Below are 19712 nucleotides of genomic sequence, written 5' to 3'. Positions count from 1 at the left end.
ATAGAATATAATAAATAGAATTGATTAGAATAGAATAGATAGATGGAAAATAGAGACAGAATAGGTAGATAGAATAGAATAGATAAAACAGAATATATAGAATAAAATAGATAGCTGGAATAGACAGAATAGATAGAATAGAATAGATGGAATAAATCAGATATATAAAATAGATTAGATGGAATAGAATAGATAGACAGAATAGATAGATATAATAGAACAGATAGAATGGAATAAATGCATGGAATATCTATCTATTCCATGCATTTATAGAATAGATAGACAGAATACAATAGAATAGATAGAATAGAATAGAGAGATGGAAAAGACAGAATGGATAGAATACAATAGATAGAGAGAATATATAGATAGAATAGGATAGATAGATTGAATGGATAGAATAGAATAGATAGAGAGAAGAGAATAGTTAGTTGGAAAAAACAGAATGGATAGAATAGAATAGATAGACACAAAAGAAATAGACTGGAATGGAAAGAAAGGAATAGACAGAATAGAATAGATAGAACAGATAGACAGAATAGAATATATAGAATGAAATAGAAAGATAGAATAGTATAGATAGAATAGAATAGATAGATAGAATAGATAAATATTATAGATAGAATACTGTAATTGAAATGTATAGATAGATAGAACAGAATAGATAGTATAGAATAAATAGTATAGAATAGATAAAATAGAATAGACAAAATAGACAGATAGATTAGATAGACAGAATAGATAGATAGAATAGAATTAATAGAATAGAATGGGATGGAATAGATAGAATTGAATAGATGGAATAGAATAGATAGAATAAAAAGGTAGACAGAATATATAGATAGAATATAATAGATAGCATAGAATAGACAGAATAGAATAGTATAGAATAGAAAAGATAGACAGAATAGATGGATAGAATGGAATAAATATAATAGAGACAGAATAGATAGATAGAATAGATAGAAAATGAAGGAATAAATAGAATAGAATAGATAGAACAGAATAGATAAATAGAATAGAATAGATAGAATAGACAGAATTGATAGAATAGAATAGAATAGATAGAATAGAATAGATAGAGAGAATAGATAGATAGAATAGAATAGATAGAATAGAACAGTTAGACAGAATAGATTGATAGAATAGATACAAAGAATAGATAGATGGAATAGATAGAATAGATAGAAAAGAATAGACAAGTATAATAGATAGGTAGAATAAAAGATACAATAGAACAGGTAGAATAGAATAGATAGATAGAATACACAGCTTAGAATAGAGAAATATAATAAATAGGTAGAATAAAATAGAAAGAATAGAATACAATAGATAGATAGATAGATATATAGATAGGTTAGAATAGATAAAATAGATAGAATAGAATATATAGATAGACTAGAATAGATAGAATAGCATAGATAGAATGTAATAGACTAGAGAGATAGAATAGAATACATAGAATATTGTAGATAGGTAGAATATATAGAGAGAATAGATTTGATAGAATAGAATAGGTAGATGGAGTAGACTGCATAGTTAGATACAATAGAATAACTAGGATATTGTTGATAGGTAGAATATATTGATAAAATAGAGTAGAATAAATAGAATAGATAGAATGGAATAGAATAGATAGAAGAGAATAAATAGAATAGGTTAGATAGACAGAATAGAAAGATAGAATAGATAGAGAGAAGAGAATAGAATAGAATAAACAGAATATTATAGATAGATAGCATAGAATAAATAGAATAGATTAGATAGATAATATAGAATAGATAAGACAGAATAGAATAGATAGAATAAAAAAGATGGACAGATTATATAGATAGATAGAATAGAGTAGATAGAATAGATAGAATAGAATAGATAGACAGAATAGATACACAGAACAGATAGAATAGAGTAGAAAGTATAGAATAGAATAAATAGAGTAGAATAGATAGAACAGAATAGATAGATAGATAGATAGATAGATAGATAGATAGATAGATAGATAGATAGATAGATAGATAGATAGATAGATAGATAGATAGATAGATAGATAGATAGATAGATAGAAGAAATAGAATAGAGCAGATAGACGTAATAGATAGACAGAATAGATAGAATAGAATAGATAGAATGGGATAGATAGAATAGAATAGGCAGACTAGATAGATAGAATAGATAGACGGAATAGATAGAATAGAATAGATAGATAGACAGATAGAATAGTTAGATAGACAGAGTAGATAGATTAGATTATAATAGATAGAATAGAATAGGTAGAATAGAACAGCTAGACAAAATAGATAGATAGAATAGACAGAATAGATAGATGGAATAGATAGAATAGTTACAAGAGAATAGAGAAATAGAATATATAGATAAAATAAAATAGATAGAATAGTAAGGATATATAGAATAGAATTGACAGAATAGAATACATAGAATAGAATAGATAAACAGAATAGATATAAAATAGCATAGAATAGATAGATGGAATAAATAGAATAGATAGACAGAAGAGATAGAATAGAATAGATTGATGGAATAAATAGAATAGAATAGAGAAATAGAATAGATAGATGGAATAAAATTGATAGAATAGTATAGAATAGATAGACTGGAATAGATAGAATAGTATAGATAGATAGAATAGAATAGATAGAATGGATAGATAGAGTAGATAGACAGAATAGATAGATAGAATAAATAGAATAAATATATATAATAAATAGAACAGAATAGAATAAATAGAATAGAATTAATAGACACAATAAATAGAACAGAATAGATAGAATAGAACAGATAGGTAGAATAGATAGACAGAATAGATTGAATAGAATATATAGATGGAATAAAGAGAATAGATAGAATAGAATAGAGGAATAGAATAGATAGACAGAATAGAATATATAGAATAATACAGATAGACAAAATAGATAGAATAGATAGACAGAATAGATAGATGGAATAGATAGAAGAGAATAGAGAAATAGAATATATGGATAGAATAAAACAGATAGAATTCGATAGAATAGATAGAATAGAATAGACAGAATAGAATACATAGTATATAATAGCATAGAATAAATAGATGGAATTGATAGAACAGATATAATAGAATGGATAGACAGAAGAGATTGAATAGAATAGAATAGGTAGAATAGAATAGATTGATGGAATAGATAGAATAGAATAGAGAAATAGAATAGATAGATAGAATAAAATAGATGGAACAGAATAGAACATATAGAATGGAATAGATAGAATAGAATAGATAGAGGAATAGAATAGATAGATAGAGTAGGTAGACACAATAGATAGATAGAATAGAATAGAGAAATAGAATAGATAGATAGAAAAATTAGATAGAATAGAATAGGATATACTTAATAGAACACAATAGATAGAATACAATATATAGAATAAAACTGATAGAATAGACAGACAGAATAGATAGAATAGACTAGACGGAATAAAATAGATAAGTGGAATAGAGAGAATAGAATAGAGAGAATTGAATAGAAAAATAGAATGAATAGATAGACTTAACTAGATAGAATAGAATAGATACAATACAGTATATAGATAGTGTAGACAGAATAGAATAGAGAAATAGAATAGATAGAATAAAATAGATAGAATATAATAGGATAGAATAGAATAGACAGAATAGAATATATAGGTTGAATAGATAGATAGATAGATAGATAGATAGATAGATAGATAGATAGATAGATAGATAGATAGATAGATAGATAGATAGATAGATAGATAGATAGATAGATAGATAGATAGATAGATAGATAGATAGATAGATAGATAGATAGATAGACAGACAGATAGATAGATTAGAATAGATAGATAGAATAGATAGAATGTAATAGAATAGAGAGATAGATTAGAATACATAGGATATTGTAGATAGGTAGATGGATAGATAGATAGATAGATAGATAGATAGATAGATAGATAGATAGATAGATAGATAGATAGATAGATAGATAGATAGATAGATAGATAGATAGATAGATAGATAGATAGATAGAACAGATTAGATAGATAGAACAGATAGACTGGATAGTTAGATAGGATATTGTAAATAGTTAGAATATATAGATAGAATAGAATAGATAGAATAGAATAGACAGATACAATACATAGAGAGAATAGAGATGGAATAGAACAGTCAGAATAGAATAGATAGAATAGAATAGATAGATAGAATAGAATAGATAGAATAGAATGGCTAGAACAGAATTGTTAGATAGAAAAGAATAGTTAGAATAGAATAAATAGATAAAATTGATAGACTGAATAGATGGATAGAATAGATAGAATAGAATTGAATAGATAGAATAGAATAGATAGATAGAATAGGTAGATTGAATAGAATAGATAGACAGAAAATGTAGATAGAATAGATTGAATAGAATGGATAGAACAGAATTGATAGATAGAAAAGAATAGATAAATGGAATAGACAGAATGGATAGAATGGAATAAATAGACAGAATAGATAGAATGGAATAGACAGAATAGAATAGATAGATAGAATAGAATTGATAGAATAGAAAAGATAGATAAAATAGAAACAGATAAGATAGAATAGATATAAAGATTAGATAAATAGAATAAAATAGATATAATATTGTAGATAGAATATATAAAAAATTTAGTATAGATAGATAGAATAGAATAAAGAGAGTAGAATAGATAGAATAGAATAGATAGATTGAATAGATGGACAGAATAGATAGAGAGATAAGATAGATAAAACAGAATAGATAGAAGAGAATAGTAGATACAATTAAATAAATAGAATGGAATGCATGGAATGGAATAGACAGATAGAATAGATAGACAGAATAGATAGAATAAAAAAGATAGAATATTGTAGATAGAACATATTTTAGAATAGACTAGAGAGAATAGATAGATAGAATAGATAGGACAGCATAGATAGCATAGAATAGATAGAATAGAACAGATAGAATACAATGGATAGATTGAATAGATAGACAAAATAAATAGATAGAATAGAATAAATAGAATATTGTAGATAGATTGATTATATAGATAGAATATAATAGATAGAATAGATAGATAGAATATATAGACAGATAGACAGAATATAATAGATACAATAGACTGGATAGACAGAACAGAAACAGAATAAAATAGATAAAATAGAATAGATAGAACAGATAGACAGAATAGATAGATAGAATAGAATAGATAGAGAGATAAATAAATAGAATAGAATTGATAGAATAGAATACAAGAAATAGAACAGAATAGATAGGATAGGGAGAATTGATGGAGAATAGAGAGACAGAATAGGTAGTTAGAATAGGATAGACAATAAAATAGAGTAGACTAGAATTGATAAATGGAATAGACAGAATGGAATAGATAGACAGAATAGATGGATAGAATGGAATAGATAGAAAGGAAGAGATAGAATAGAATAGATAAATAGAAAAGATAGATGGAATAGAATAGATAGAATAGATACACAGAATAAAAAAATAGAATAGATATAATATTTTAGATAGAATATATAGATAGAATATAATAGATAGATAGAATACAATAGAATAAATAGGATAGATAGAATAGAATATATAGAATATATTGATAGAATAGATAGATAGAATAGAATAGATAAATAGAATAGATAGACAGAATAGATAAATAGAATAGAATTGATAGGATAGAATATAATGTATAGAATTGATTAGAATAGAATATATAGATGGAAAATAGAGGCAGAATAGATAGATAGAATAGAATAGCTAGAATAGAATAGATAGAAGAGAATAGATAGAATAGAATAGATAGATTAGAATAGACAGATAGAATAGATAGAGAGAATAGATAGATAGAATAAAATAGATAGAATACTGAAGTTAGAACATATTTTTAGAATAGAACAGATAGAATACAATAGATAGATAGAATAGATAGACAGAATAGATAAATAGAATAAAATAGATAGAATATTCTATGTAGAATATATCGATTGAATAGATAGATAGAGGAATAGATAGAATAGAATAGAATAAATACAATAGATACAACAGAATAGAATAGATAGAATAGAGAGATGAAATAGATAGATAGAATAGACTGAAGGAATAGATAGAATATATAGACAGAATAGATAGAATAGATAAAATAGAATAGAATAGGTAGAATAGATAGAATAGAACTGATAGAATAGATAGATAGAATAGAATAGCTAGAATAGTTAGATACAATAAAAAAGGTAGACAGAAATGATAGATAGAATAGAATAGATAGAATAGATCTGATAGATATAATAGATATATAGAATAGATAGAATAGTTAGACAGAATAGTTAGAATAGATAGATAGAATAGAATAGAATAAATGGAATAGATAGAACAGAATAGATAGGCAGAATAGAATAGATAGAATAGAATAGATAGAAATAGATTTATAGAATAGAAGGAATAGAATAGACAGAATAGATAAGTAGATTAGAATAGATAGAATAGAATAGATAGATACAATAGATAGAATGGAATAGATATAATCGAATAGAGAAATAGTATAGATAGATAGAATAAAATAGATAGAATAGAATAGATAGAATAAAATAAAAGGGCAGAAATGATAGATAGAATGGAATAGATAGAACAAAGTAGATAGATAGAATAGGATAGATGGAATAGATGGAATAGATAGATAGAATAAAATAGAACAATAGATTAGATAGACAGAATAGAGAGAATCGAATAGAAAGAAATAGAGAGAATAGAATAGAAAGAAATAGATATAATAGAATAGATAAATGGAATAGACAGAACGGATTGAATGTAATAGATAGACAGAATAGATAGATAGAATTGTATAGATAGAAAGGAATAGACATAATAGAATAGATAGATAGAATAGAATTGATATAATAGAAAAGATAGACAAAATAGAATAGATAGAATAGATTAGACAGAATAGATAAATAGAAGAGAATAGAATAGATATAATAATTGAGGATAGAATATCTAGATAGCATAGAATAGATAGATAGAATATAATATATACAATAGGTAGATGCAATAGATAGAATAGATAGGTAGAATAGATAGACAGATTAAATAGATAAAGTAGAATAGATAGAAGAGAATAGTAGATAGAATAGAATAAATAGAAAAGAATGCATATAACCGAATAGACAAAATAGAATAGTTAGAATAAAATAGATAAAATAGAATAGAATAGATTGAATGGAATAGATAGAAGAGAATAGATAGTATAGAATAGATAGAATAGAATAGAATAAATAGAATAGACAGAACAGAATAGAATAGATAGAATAGATAGATGGAATAGATAGAATAGAATAGACAGATAGAATAGATGGACAGAATAGGTAGAACAAAAAAACAGAATGTTGTAGATAGAATATATTTTAGAATAGAATAGAGAGAACAGCATAGATAGCATAGAATAGATAGAATACAATGGATAGATAGAATAGATAGACAGAATAAATAGATAGAATAGAATAAATAGAATATTGTAGATAGATAGATTATATAGATAGAATACAATAGATAGATAGAATATATAGACAGACAAGATAGACAGTATATAATAGATATAATAGAATGGATAGACAGGATAGAAACATAGAATAAAATAGATAGAATAGATAGATAGAACAGATAGACAGAATATATAGATAGAAAAGAATAGAATAGATAGAATAGAATAGATAGATAGAATAGATAGTGAGAAAAATACATAGAATAGAATTGATAGAATAGAACAGAAGACATAGAAAAGAATAGATAGAATAGGTAGAATAGATTGAGACTAGATAGTGAGTATAGGTAGATAGAATAGAATAGATAGAATACATAGACAGAATAAAATAGAATAGACTAGAATATATAAATGGAATAGACAGAATGGAATAGACAGAATAGATAGATAGAATAAAATAGATAGAATTTTGTAGATAGAACATATTTTTAGAATAGAATAGAGAGAATAGAATAGAGGAATAGAATAGATAGATAGAATAAAATAGATAGAATAGAATAGGTAGAATAAAATAAATAGAATATGACAGATAGGCAGATTAGATAGATAGAATAGAACAGAAAGAATAGAATCGATAGAATAGAATACATAGATAGGATAGAATAGAATGGATGTATAGAATAGAGAATAGAATGGATAGAATAGAATAGATAGAACAGAATACATAGAAGAGCATAGATAGATAGATAGATAGATAGATAGATAGGTAGATAGATAGATAGATTAGAATAAATAAAATAGATAGAATAGAATATATAGATAGATTAGAATAGATAGAATAGCATAGATAGAATGTAATAGAATAGAGAGTTAGAATAGAATACATAGAATATTGTAAATAGGTAGAATATATTGATAAAATAAATAGAACAAATAGAATAGGTAGAATGGAATAGAATAGAATAGAATAGATACAAGAGAACAGATAGAATAGAATAGATAGGCAGAATAGAAAGATAGAATAGATAGACAGAAGAGAATAGATAGGATAGAATAAATAGAAAATTATAGGTAGATAGCATAGAATAAATAGAATAGAATAGATAGATAGAATAAAAAAGATAGACAGAATATATAGATAGATAGGATAGAGTAGATAGAATAGATAGAATAAAATTGATAGACAGAATAGATATACAGAATAGATAGAATAGAGTAGAAAGGATAGAATAGAATAAATAGAGTAGAATAGATAGAACAGAATAGGTAGATAGAAGAGATAGAACAGATAGACGTAATATGTAGACAGAATAGATAGAATAGAATAGATAGAATGGAATAGATAGAATAGAATAGACAGTCTAGAAAGATAGAATAAATAGACAGAATAGATAGATAGAATAGAAGAGATAGGTAGACAGATAGAATAGTTAGATACAATAGATAGACAGAGTAGATATACTAGATTAGAATAAATAGAATACAATAAATAGAACCGAATAGATAGAATAGAATAGATAGAATAGAATAGGTAGAATAGAGCTGATACACAAAATAGATAGATACAATAGATAGACAGAATAGATAGATGGAATAGATAGAAGAGAATAGAGAAATAGAATATATAGATAAAATAAAATAGAATAGATAGAATAGTATAGATATATAGAATAGAATTGACAGAATAGAATACATAGAATAGAATAGATAAACAGAATAGATATAGAATAGCATAGAATAGATAGATGGAATAGATGGAATAGATAGAAGAGATAGAATAGAAAAGATAGTTTTGAATAGATTGATGGAATAGATAGAATAGAATAGAGAAATAAAATAGATAGGTAGAATAAATAGATAGAATAGAATAGAATAGATAGAATATAATTAATAGAACACAATAAATAGAATAGAATAGATAGAGTAGAACAGATAGAATTGATAGACAGAATAGATAGATAGAATAGACTAGATAGAATAGAATAGATAGATGGAGTAGAGTGAATAGAATAGAGAAATAGAATAGATAGACAGATTAGAAAATATAGAATAGAACAGATAGACAAAATAGATAGAATAGATAGAGTGAATAGATAGATGGAATAGATAGGAGAGAATAGAGAAATAGAATATATAGATAGAATAAAATAGATAGAATTCGATAGAATAGATAGAATAGAATAGACAGAATAGCATACATAGAATAGAATAGAGAAACGGAATAGAATAGCATAGAATATATAGATGGAATAGATATAATAGAATAGATAGACAGAAGAGATTAAATAGAATAGAATAGGTAGAATAGAATAGATTGATGGAAAAGATACAATAGAATAGATAGATAGAATAAAATAGATGGAACAGAATGGAATGGAATAGATAGAATAGATAGATGGAATAGAATAGATAGATAGAGTAGATAGACACAATAGATAAATAGAATAGAATAGAGAAATAGAGTAGATAGTTAGAAAAAATAGATAGAATAGAATAGGATAGACTTAATGGAACACAATAAATAGAATACAATATATAGAATAGAACTGATAGATACAATAGACAGACAGAATGGATAGAATATACTAAACAGAATCAAACAGATAGGTGGAATAGAGAGAATAGAATAGAGAGAATTGAGTAGAAACATGGAATGGGTAGATAGACTTAACTAGATAGAATAGAATAGATACAATAGAGTAAATAGATAGTGTAGACAGAATGGAATAGAGAAATAGAATAGATAGATAGAATAAAATAGATAGTATATAATAGGATAGAATAGCATAGACAGAATAGAATAGATAGGTTGAATACAGATAGATAGATAGTTAGACAGACAGACAGATAGATAGATTAGAATAGATAGATAGAATAGATAGAATGTAATAGAATAGAGAGATAGAATAGATAGAATAGAATACATAGAATATTGTAGATACATAGATAGACCAAATTAGATAGATACAAGAGATAGATTGAATAGATAGATAGAATAGAATAGATAGGATATTGTATATAGTATATATAGATAGAATAGAATAGACAGATACAATACATAGAATAGAGATTGAATAGAACATTTAGAATAGAATAGATAGAATAGAATAGATAGATAGAATAGGTAGATTGAATAGAATAGACAGACAGAAAATGTAGATAGAATAGATTGCATAGAATGGATAGAACAGAATTGATAGATAGAAAAGAATAGATAAATGGAATAGACAGAATGGATAGAATGGAATAAATAGACAGAATAGATAGAATGGAATAGACAGAATAGAATAGATAGATAGAATAGAATTGATAGAATAGAAAAGATAGATAAAATAGAAACAGATAAGATAGAATAGATATAAAGATTAGATAAATAGAATAGAATAGATATAATATTGTAGATAGAATATATAAAAAATTTAGTATAGATAGATAGAATAGAATAAAGAGAGTAGAATAGATAGAATAGAATAGATAGATTGAATAGATGGACAGAATAGATAGAGAGATAAGATAGATAAAACAGAATAGATAGAAGAGAATAGTAGATACAATTAAATAAATAGAATGGAATGCATGGAATGGAATAGACAGATAGAATAGATAGACAGAATAGATAGAATAAAAAAGATAGAATATTGTAGATAGAACATATTTTAGAATAGACTAGAGAGAATAGATAGATAGAATAGATAGGACAGCATAGATAGCATAGAATAGATAGAATAGAACAGATAGAATACAATGGATAGATAGAATAGATAGACAAAATAAATAGATAGAATAGAATAAATAGAATATTGTAGATTGATTATATAGATAGAATATAATAGATAGAATAGATAGATAGAATATATAGACAGATAGACAGAATATAATAGATACAATAGACTGGATAGACAGAACAGAAACAGAATAAAATAGATAAAATAGAATAGATAGATAGAACAGATAGACAGAATAGATAGATAGAATAGAATAGATAGAAAGATAAATAAATAGAATAGAATTGATAGAATAGAATACAAGAAATAGAACAGAATAGATAGGATAGGGAGAATTGATGGAGAATAGAGAGACAGAATAGGTAGGTAGAATAGAATAGATAGACAGAATAAAATAGAGTAGACTAGAATTGATAAATGGAATAGACAGAATGGAATAGATAGACAGAATAGATGGATAGAATGGAATAGATAGAAAGGAAGAGATAGAATAGAATAGATAAATAGAAAAGATAGATGGAATAGAATAGATAGAATAGATACACAGAATAGAAAAATAGAATAGATATAATATTTTAGATAGAATATAATAGATAGATAGAATATAATAGATAGATAGAATAGAATAGAATAAATAGGATAGATAGAATAGAATAGATAGAATAGATTGATAGAATAGATAGATAGAATAGAATAGATAAATAGAATAGATAGACAGAATAGATAAATAGAATAGAATTGATAGGATAGAATATAATGTATAGAATTGATCAGAATAGAATATATAGATGGAAAATAGAGGCAGAATAGATAGATAGAATAGAATAGCTAGAATAGAATAGATAGAATAAAATAGATAACTGGAATAGAGAGAATAGATAGAATAGAATAGATGGAATAAAACAGATATATAAAATAGATTAGATAGAATAGAATAGATAGACTGAATAGATAGATATAATAGAATAGATAGAATCGAATAAATACATGGAATGGATAGAATAGAATAGATAGACAGAATACAATAGAATAGATAGAATGGAATAGAGAGATGGAAAAGACAGAATGGATAGAATACAATAGATATAGAGAATAGATAGATAGAATAGAATAGATAGATGGAATAGATAGAATAGAATAGATAGAGAGAATAGAATAGATAGTTGGAAAAGAGAGAATGGATAGTATAGAATAGATAGACAGAAAACATAAATAGAGTGGAATGGAAAGAAAGGAATAGAGAGAATGGAATAGATAGAACAGATAGACAGAATAGAATATATAGAATGAAATAGATAGATAGAATAGTATAGATAGAATAGAATAGATAGATAGAATAGATAAATATTATAGATAGAATACTGTAAATGGAATATATAGATAAATAGAATAGAATACATAGTATAGAATACATAGTATAGAATAGATAAAATAGAATAGAGAGAATAGATAGATAGAATAGATAGACAGAATAGATAGATAGAATAGAATTAATAGAATAGAATGGAATGGAATAGATAGAATAGAATAGATGGAATAGAATAGACAGAATAGAATAGATAGAATAAAAAGGTAGACAGAATATATAGATAGAATATAATAGATAGATAGCATAGAATAGATAGATAGAATAGATGGATAGAATAGAATAGATAGAATAGGGACAGAATAGATAGATAGAATAGATAGAAAATGAAGGAATAAATGGAATAGAATAGATAGAACAGAATAGATAGATAGAATAGAATAGACAGACTAGATAGAATAGACAGAATTGATGGAATAGAATAGAATAGATAGGTGGAATAGAAAGAGAGAATAGATAGATAGAATAGAATGGATAGAATAGAATAGATAGAATAGAACAGTTAGACAGAATGGATTGATAGAATAGATACAAAGAATAGATAGACAGAATAGATAGATGGAATAGACAGAAGAGAATAGAGAAATATAACAGATAGATGGAATAAAACATACAATAAAATAGGTAGAATAGAATAGATAGAATACACAGCTCAGAATAGAGAAATAGAATAAATAGGTAGAATAAAATATTAAGAATAGAATACAATAGATAGATAGATAGATAGATAGATAGATAGATAGATAGATATATAGATAGATTAGAATAGATAAAATAGATAGAATAGAATATATAGATAGACTAGAATAGATAGAATAGCATAGATAGAATGTAATAGAATAGAGAGATAGAATAGAATACATAGAATATTGTAGATAGGTAGAATATATAGAGAGAATAGATTAGATAGAACAGAATAGATAGATGGAATAGACTGAATAGATAGATACAATAGAATAACTAGGATATTGTTGATAGGTAGAATATATTGATAAAATAGAGTAGAATAAATAGAATAGATAGAATGGAATAGAATAGAATAGATAGAAGAGAATAGATAGAATAGAATAGATAGACAGTATAGAAAGATAGAATAGATAGAGAGAAGAGAATAGAATAGAATAAATAGAATATTATAGATAGATAGCATATAATAAATAGAATAGAATATATAGATAGAAGAGAATAGATTAGACAGAATAGAATATATAGATAATAGAATAGATAGATAGAATAGAGTAGATAGAATAGATAGAATAGAATAGATAGGCAGAATAGATACACAGAATAGATAGATTAGAGTAGAAAGGATAGAATAGAATAAATAGAGTAGAATAGATGGAACAGAATAGATAGAGAGATACATAGAAAGATTGATAGATAGATAGATAGATAGATAGATAGATAGATAGATAGATAGATAGATAGATAGATAGATAGATAGATAGATAGATAGATAGATAGATAGATAGATAGATAGATAGATAGATAGATAGATAGATAGATAGATAGATAGATAGATAGAAGAAATAGAATAGAACAGATAGACGTAATAGATAGACAGAATAGATAGAATAGAATAGATAGAATGGAATAGATAGAATAGAATAGGCAGACTAGATAGATAGAATAGACAGTATAGATAGATAGAATAAAATAGATAGATAGCCAGATAGAATAGTTAGATAGACAGAGTAGAGAGATTAGATTATAATAGATAGAATAGAATAGGTAGAATAGAACAGATAGACCAAATAGATAGAATAGACAAAATAGATAGATGGAATAGATAGAATAGTTAGAAGAGAATAAAGAAATAGAATATATAGATAAAATAGAATAGATAAACAGAATAGATATAAAATAGCATAGAATAGATAGATGGAATAAATAGAATAGATAGACAGAAGAGATAGAATAGAATAGATTGTGATGGAATAGATAGAATAGAATAGATAGATGGAATAAAATTGATAGAATATTATAGAATAGACTGGAATAGATAGAATAGAATACATAGATAGAATAGAATAGATAGAATGGATAGATAGAGTAAATAGACAGAATAGATAGATAAAATAAATAGAATAGATAGATAGAATAGATAGAATGGATAGATAGAGTAAATAGACAGAATAGATAGATAAAATAAATAGAATAGATAGATAGAATAAATAGAATAGAATAGACAGAATAGAATTAATAGACACAATAAATACTACAGAATAGATAGATTAGAACAGATAGATAGAAAGATGGACAGAATAGGTAGAATAGAATAGACAGATGTAATAGAGAGATTAGATAGAATAGAATAGAGGAATAGAATAGATAGGCAGAATAGAATATATAGAATAGTGCAGATAGACAAAATAGATAGAATAGATAGACAGAATAGATGGAATAGATAGAAGAGAATAGAGAAATAGAATATATAGATAGAATAAAATAGATAGAATTCGACAGAATAGATAGAATAGAATAGACAGAATAGAATACATAGAATATAATAGCATAGAATAGATAGATGGAATAGATAGACAGAAGAGATTGAATAGAATAGAATAGGTAGAATAGAATAGTTTGATGGAATAGATAGAATAGAATAGAGAAATAGAATAGATAGATAGAATAAAATAGATGGAAGAGAATAGAATATATAGAAGTGAATAGATAGAATAGAATAAAAAGATGGAATAGAATAGATAGATAGAGTAGTTAGACACAATAGATAGTTAGAATAGAATAGAGAAATATAATAGATAGATAGAAAAATTAGATAGAATAGAATAGGACAGACGTAATAGAACACAATAGATAGAATACAATATATAGAATAAAACTGATAGATGGAATAGACATAAGGATTAGATAGAATAGACTATATAGACTAAAATAGATAGGTGGAATAGAGAGAATAGAATAGAGAGAATTGAATAGGAAAATAGAATGGATAGATAGACTTAACTAGATAGAATAGAATAGATAGAATACAGTATATAGATAGTGTAGACAGAATAGAATAGAGAAATAGAATAGATAGATATAATAAAATAGATAATATATAATAGGATAGAATAGAATAGACAATATAATATATAGGTTGAATACATAGATATATAGATAGATAGATAGATAGATAGATAGATAGATAGATAGATAGATAGATAGATAGATAGATAGATAGACAGATAGATATATAGATAGATAGATAGATAGATAGATAGATAGATAGATAGATAGATAGATAGATAGATAGATAGATAGATAGATAGATAGATAGATAGATAGAATAGAATAGATAGAGAGATAAATAAATAGAATAGAATTGATAGAATAGAATAAAAGGAATAGAACAGAATAGATAGAATAGGGAGAATTGATGGAGAATAGAGGAACAGAATAGGTAGGTAGAATAGAATAGATAGACAGAATAAAATAGAATAGACTAGAATAGATAAATGGATTAGACAGAATGGAATAGATAGACAGAATAGACGGATAGAATGGAATAGATAGAAAGGAAGAGATAGAATAGAATAGGTAAATAGAACAGATAGATGGAATAGAAAAGATAGATAAAATAGAATAGATAGGATAGTTAGATAGAATAGATAGACAGAATAGAAAAATAGAATAGAATAGATGGAATAGATTGACAGAATAGATAGACAGAATAGAATAGATAAATAGAATAGATAGACAGAATAGATAAATAGAATAGAATTGATAGAATAGAATATAATAAATAGAATTGATTAGAATAGAATAGATAGATGGAAAATAGAGACAGAATAGGTAGATAGAATAGAATAGATAAAACAGAATATATAGAATAAAATAGATAGCTGGAATAGACAGAATAGATAGAATAGAATAGATGGAATAAAACAGATATATAAAATAGATTAGATGGAATAGAATAGATAGACAGAATAGATAGATATAATAGAACAGATAGAATGGAATAAATGCATGGAATATCTATCTATTCCATGCATTTATAGAATAGATAGACAGAATACAATAGAATAGATAGAATAGAATAGAGAGATGGAAAAGACAGAATGGATAGAATACAATAGATAGAGAGAATATATAGATAGAATAGGATAGATAGATGGAATGGATAGAATAGAATAGATAGAGAGAAGAGAATAGTTAGTTGGAAAAAACAGAATGGATAGAATAGAATAGATAGACAGAAAAGAAATAGACTGGAATGGAAAGAAAGGAATAGACAGAATAGAATAGATAGAACAGATAGACAGAATAGAATATATAGAATGAAATAGAAAGATAGAATAGTATAGATAGAATAGAATAGATAGATAGAATAGATAAATATTATAGATAGAATACTGTAATTGAAATGTATAGATAGATAGAATAGAATAGATAGTATAGAATAAATAGTATAGAATAGATAAAATAGAATAGACAAAATAGACAGATAGATTAGATAGACAGAATAGATAGATAGAATAGAATTAATAGAATAGAATGGGATGGAATAGATAGAATTGAATAGATGGAATAGAATAGATAGAATAAAAAGGTAGACAGAATATATAGATAGAATATAATAGATAGATAGCATAGAATAGACAGAATAGAATAGTATAGAATAGAAAAGATAGACAGAATAGATGGATAGAATGGAATAAATATAATAGAGACAGAATAGATAGATAGAATAGATAGAAAATGAAGGAATAAATAGAATAGAATAGATAGAACAGAATAGATAGATAGAATAGAATAGATAGAATAGACAGAATTGATAGAATAGAATAGAATAGATAGAATAGAATAGATAGAGAGAATAGATAGATAGAATAGAATAGATAGAATAGAACAGTTAGACAGAATAGATTGATAGAATAGATACAAAGAATAGATAGATGGAATAGATAGAATAGATAGAAGAGAATAGACAAGTATAATAGATAGGTAGAATAAAAGATACAATAGAACAGGTAGAATAGAATAGATAGATAGAATACACAGCTTAGAATAGAGAAATATAATAAATAGGTAGAATAAAATAGAAAGAATAGAATACAATAGATAGATAGATAGATATATAGATAGATTAGAATAGATAAAATAGATAGAATAGAATATATAGATAGACTAGAATAGATAGAATAGCATAGATAGAATGTAATAGACTAGAGAGATAGAATAGAATACATAGAATATTGTAGATAGGTAGAATATATAGAGAGAATAGATTTGATAGAATAGAATAGGTAGATGGAGTAGACTGCATAGTTAGATACAATAGAATAACTAGAATATTGTTGATAGGTAGAATATATTGATAAAATAGAGTAGAATAAATAGAATAGATAGAATGGAATAGAATAGATAGAAGAGAATAAATAGAATAGGTTAGATAGACAGAATAGAAAGATAGAATAGATAGAGAGAACAGAATAGAATAGAATAAACAGAATATTATAGATAGATAGCATAGAATAAATAGAATAGATTAGATAGATAATATAGAATAGATAAGACAGAATAGAATAGATAGAATAAAAAAGATAGACAGATTATATAGATAGATAGAATAGAGTAGATAGAATAGATAGAATAGAATAGATAGACAGAATAGATACACAGAACAGATAGAATAGAGTAGAAAGTATAGAATAGAATAAATAGAGTAGAATAGATAGAACAGAATAGATAGATAGATAGATAGATAGATAGATAGATAGATAGATAGATAGATAGATAGATAGATAGATAGATAGATAGATAGATAGAAGAAATAGAATAGAGGAGATAGAAGTAATAGATAGACAGAATAGATAGAATAGAATAGATAGAATGGAATAGATAGAATAGAATAGGCAGACTAGATAGATAGAATAGATAGACGGAATAGATAGAATAGAATAGATAGATAGACAGATAGAATAGTTAGATAGACAGATTAGATAGATTAGATTATAATAGATAGAATAGAATAGGTAGAATAGAACAGCTAGACAAAATAGATAGATAGAATAGACAGAATAGATAGATGGAATAGATAGAATAGTTACAAGAGAATAGAGAAATAGAATATATAGATAAAATAAAATAGATAGAATAGTAAGGATATATAGAATAGAATTGACAGAATAGAATACATAGAATAGAATAGATAAACAGAATAGATATAAAATAGCATAGAATAGATAGATGGAATAAATAGAATAGATAGACAGAAGAGATAGAATAGAATAGATTGATGGAATAAATAGAATAGAATAGAGAAATAGAATAGATAGATGGAATAAAATTGATAGAATAGTATAGAATAGATAGACTGGAATAGATAGAAGAGTATAGTTAGATAGAATAGAATAGATAGAATGGATAGATAGAGTAGATAGACAGAATAGATAGATAGAATAAATAGAATAAATATATATAATAAATAGAATAGAATAGAATAAATAGAATAGAATTAATAGACACAATAAATAGAACAGAATAGATAGAATAGAACAGATAGATAGAATAGATAGACAGAATAGATTGAATAGAATATATAGATGGAATAAAGAGAATAGATAGAATAGAATAGAGGAATAGAATAGATAGACAGAATAGAATATATAGAATAATACAGATAGACAAAATAGATAGAATAGATAGACAGAATAGATAGATGGAATAGATAGAAGAGAATAGAGAAATAGAATATATGGATAGAATAAAACAGATAGAATTCGATAGAATAGATAGAATAGAATAGACAGAATAGAATACATAGTATATAATAGCATAGAATAAATAGATGGAATTGATAGAACAGATATAATAGAATGGATAGACAGAAGAGATTGAATAGAATAGAATAGGTAGAATAGAATAGATTGATGGAATAGATAGAATAGAATAGAGAAATAGAATAGATAGATAGAATAAAATAGATGGAACAGAATAGAACATATAGAATGGAATAGATAGAATAGAATAGATAGAGGAATAGAATAGATAGATAGAGTAGGTAGACACAATAGATAGATAGAATAGAATAGAGAAATAGAATAGATAGATAGAAAAATTAGATAGAATAGAATAGGATATACTTAATAGAACACAATAGATAG

This window comes from Periplaneta americana, chromosome 16 (genome assembly GCF_040183065.1).
Source record: "Periplaneta americana isolate PAMFEO1 chromosome 16, P.americana_PAMFEO1_priV1, whole genome shotgun sequence".
In the NCBI taxonomy this organism is placed as follows: Eukaryota; Metazoa; Arthropoda; class Insecta; order Blattodea; family Blattidae; genus Periplaneta; species Periplaneta americana.
This window is presented reverse-complemented; position numbering follows the sequence as displayed.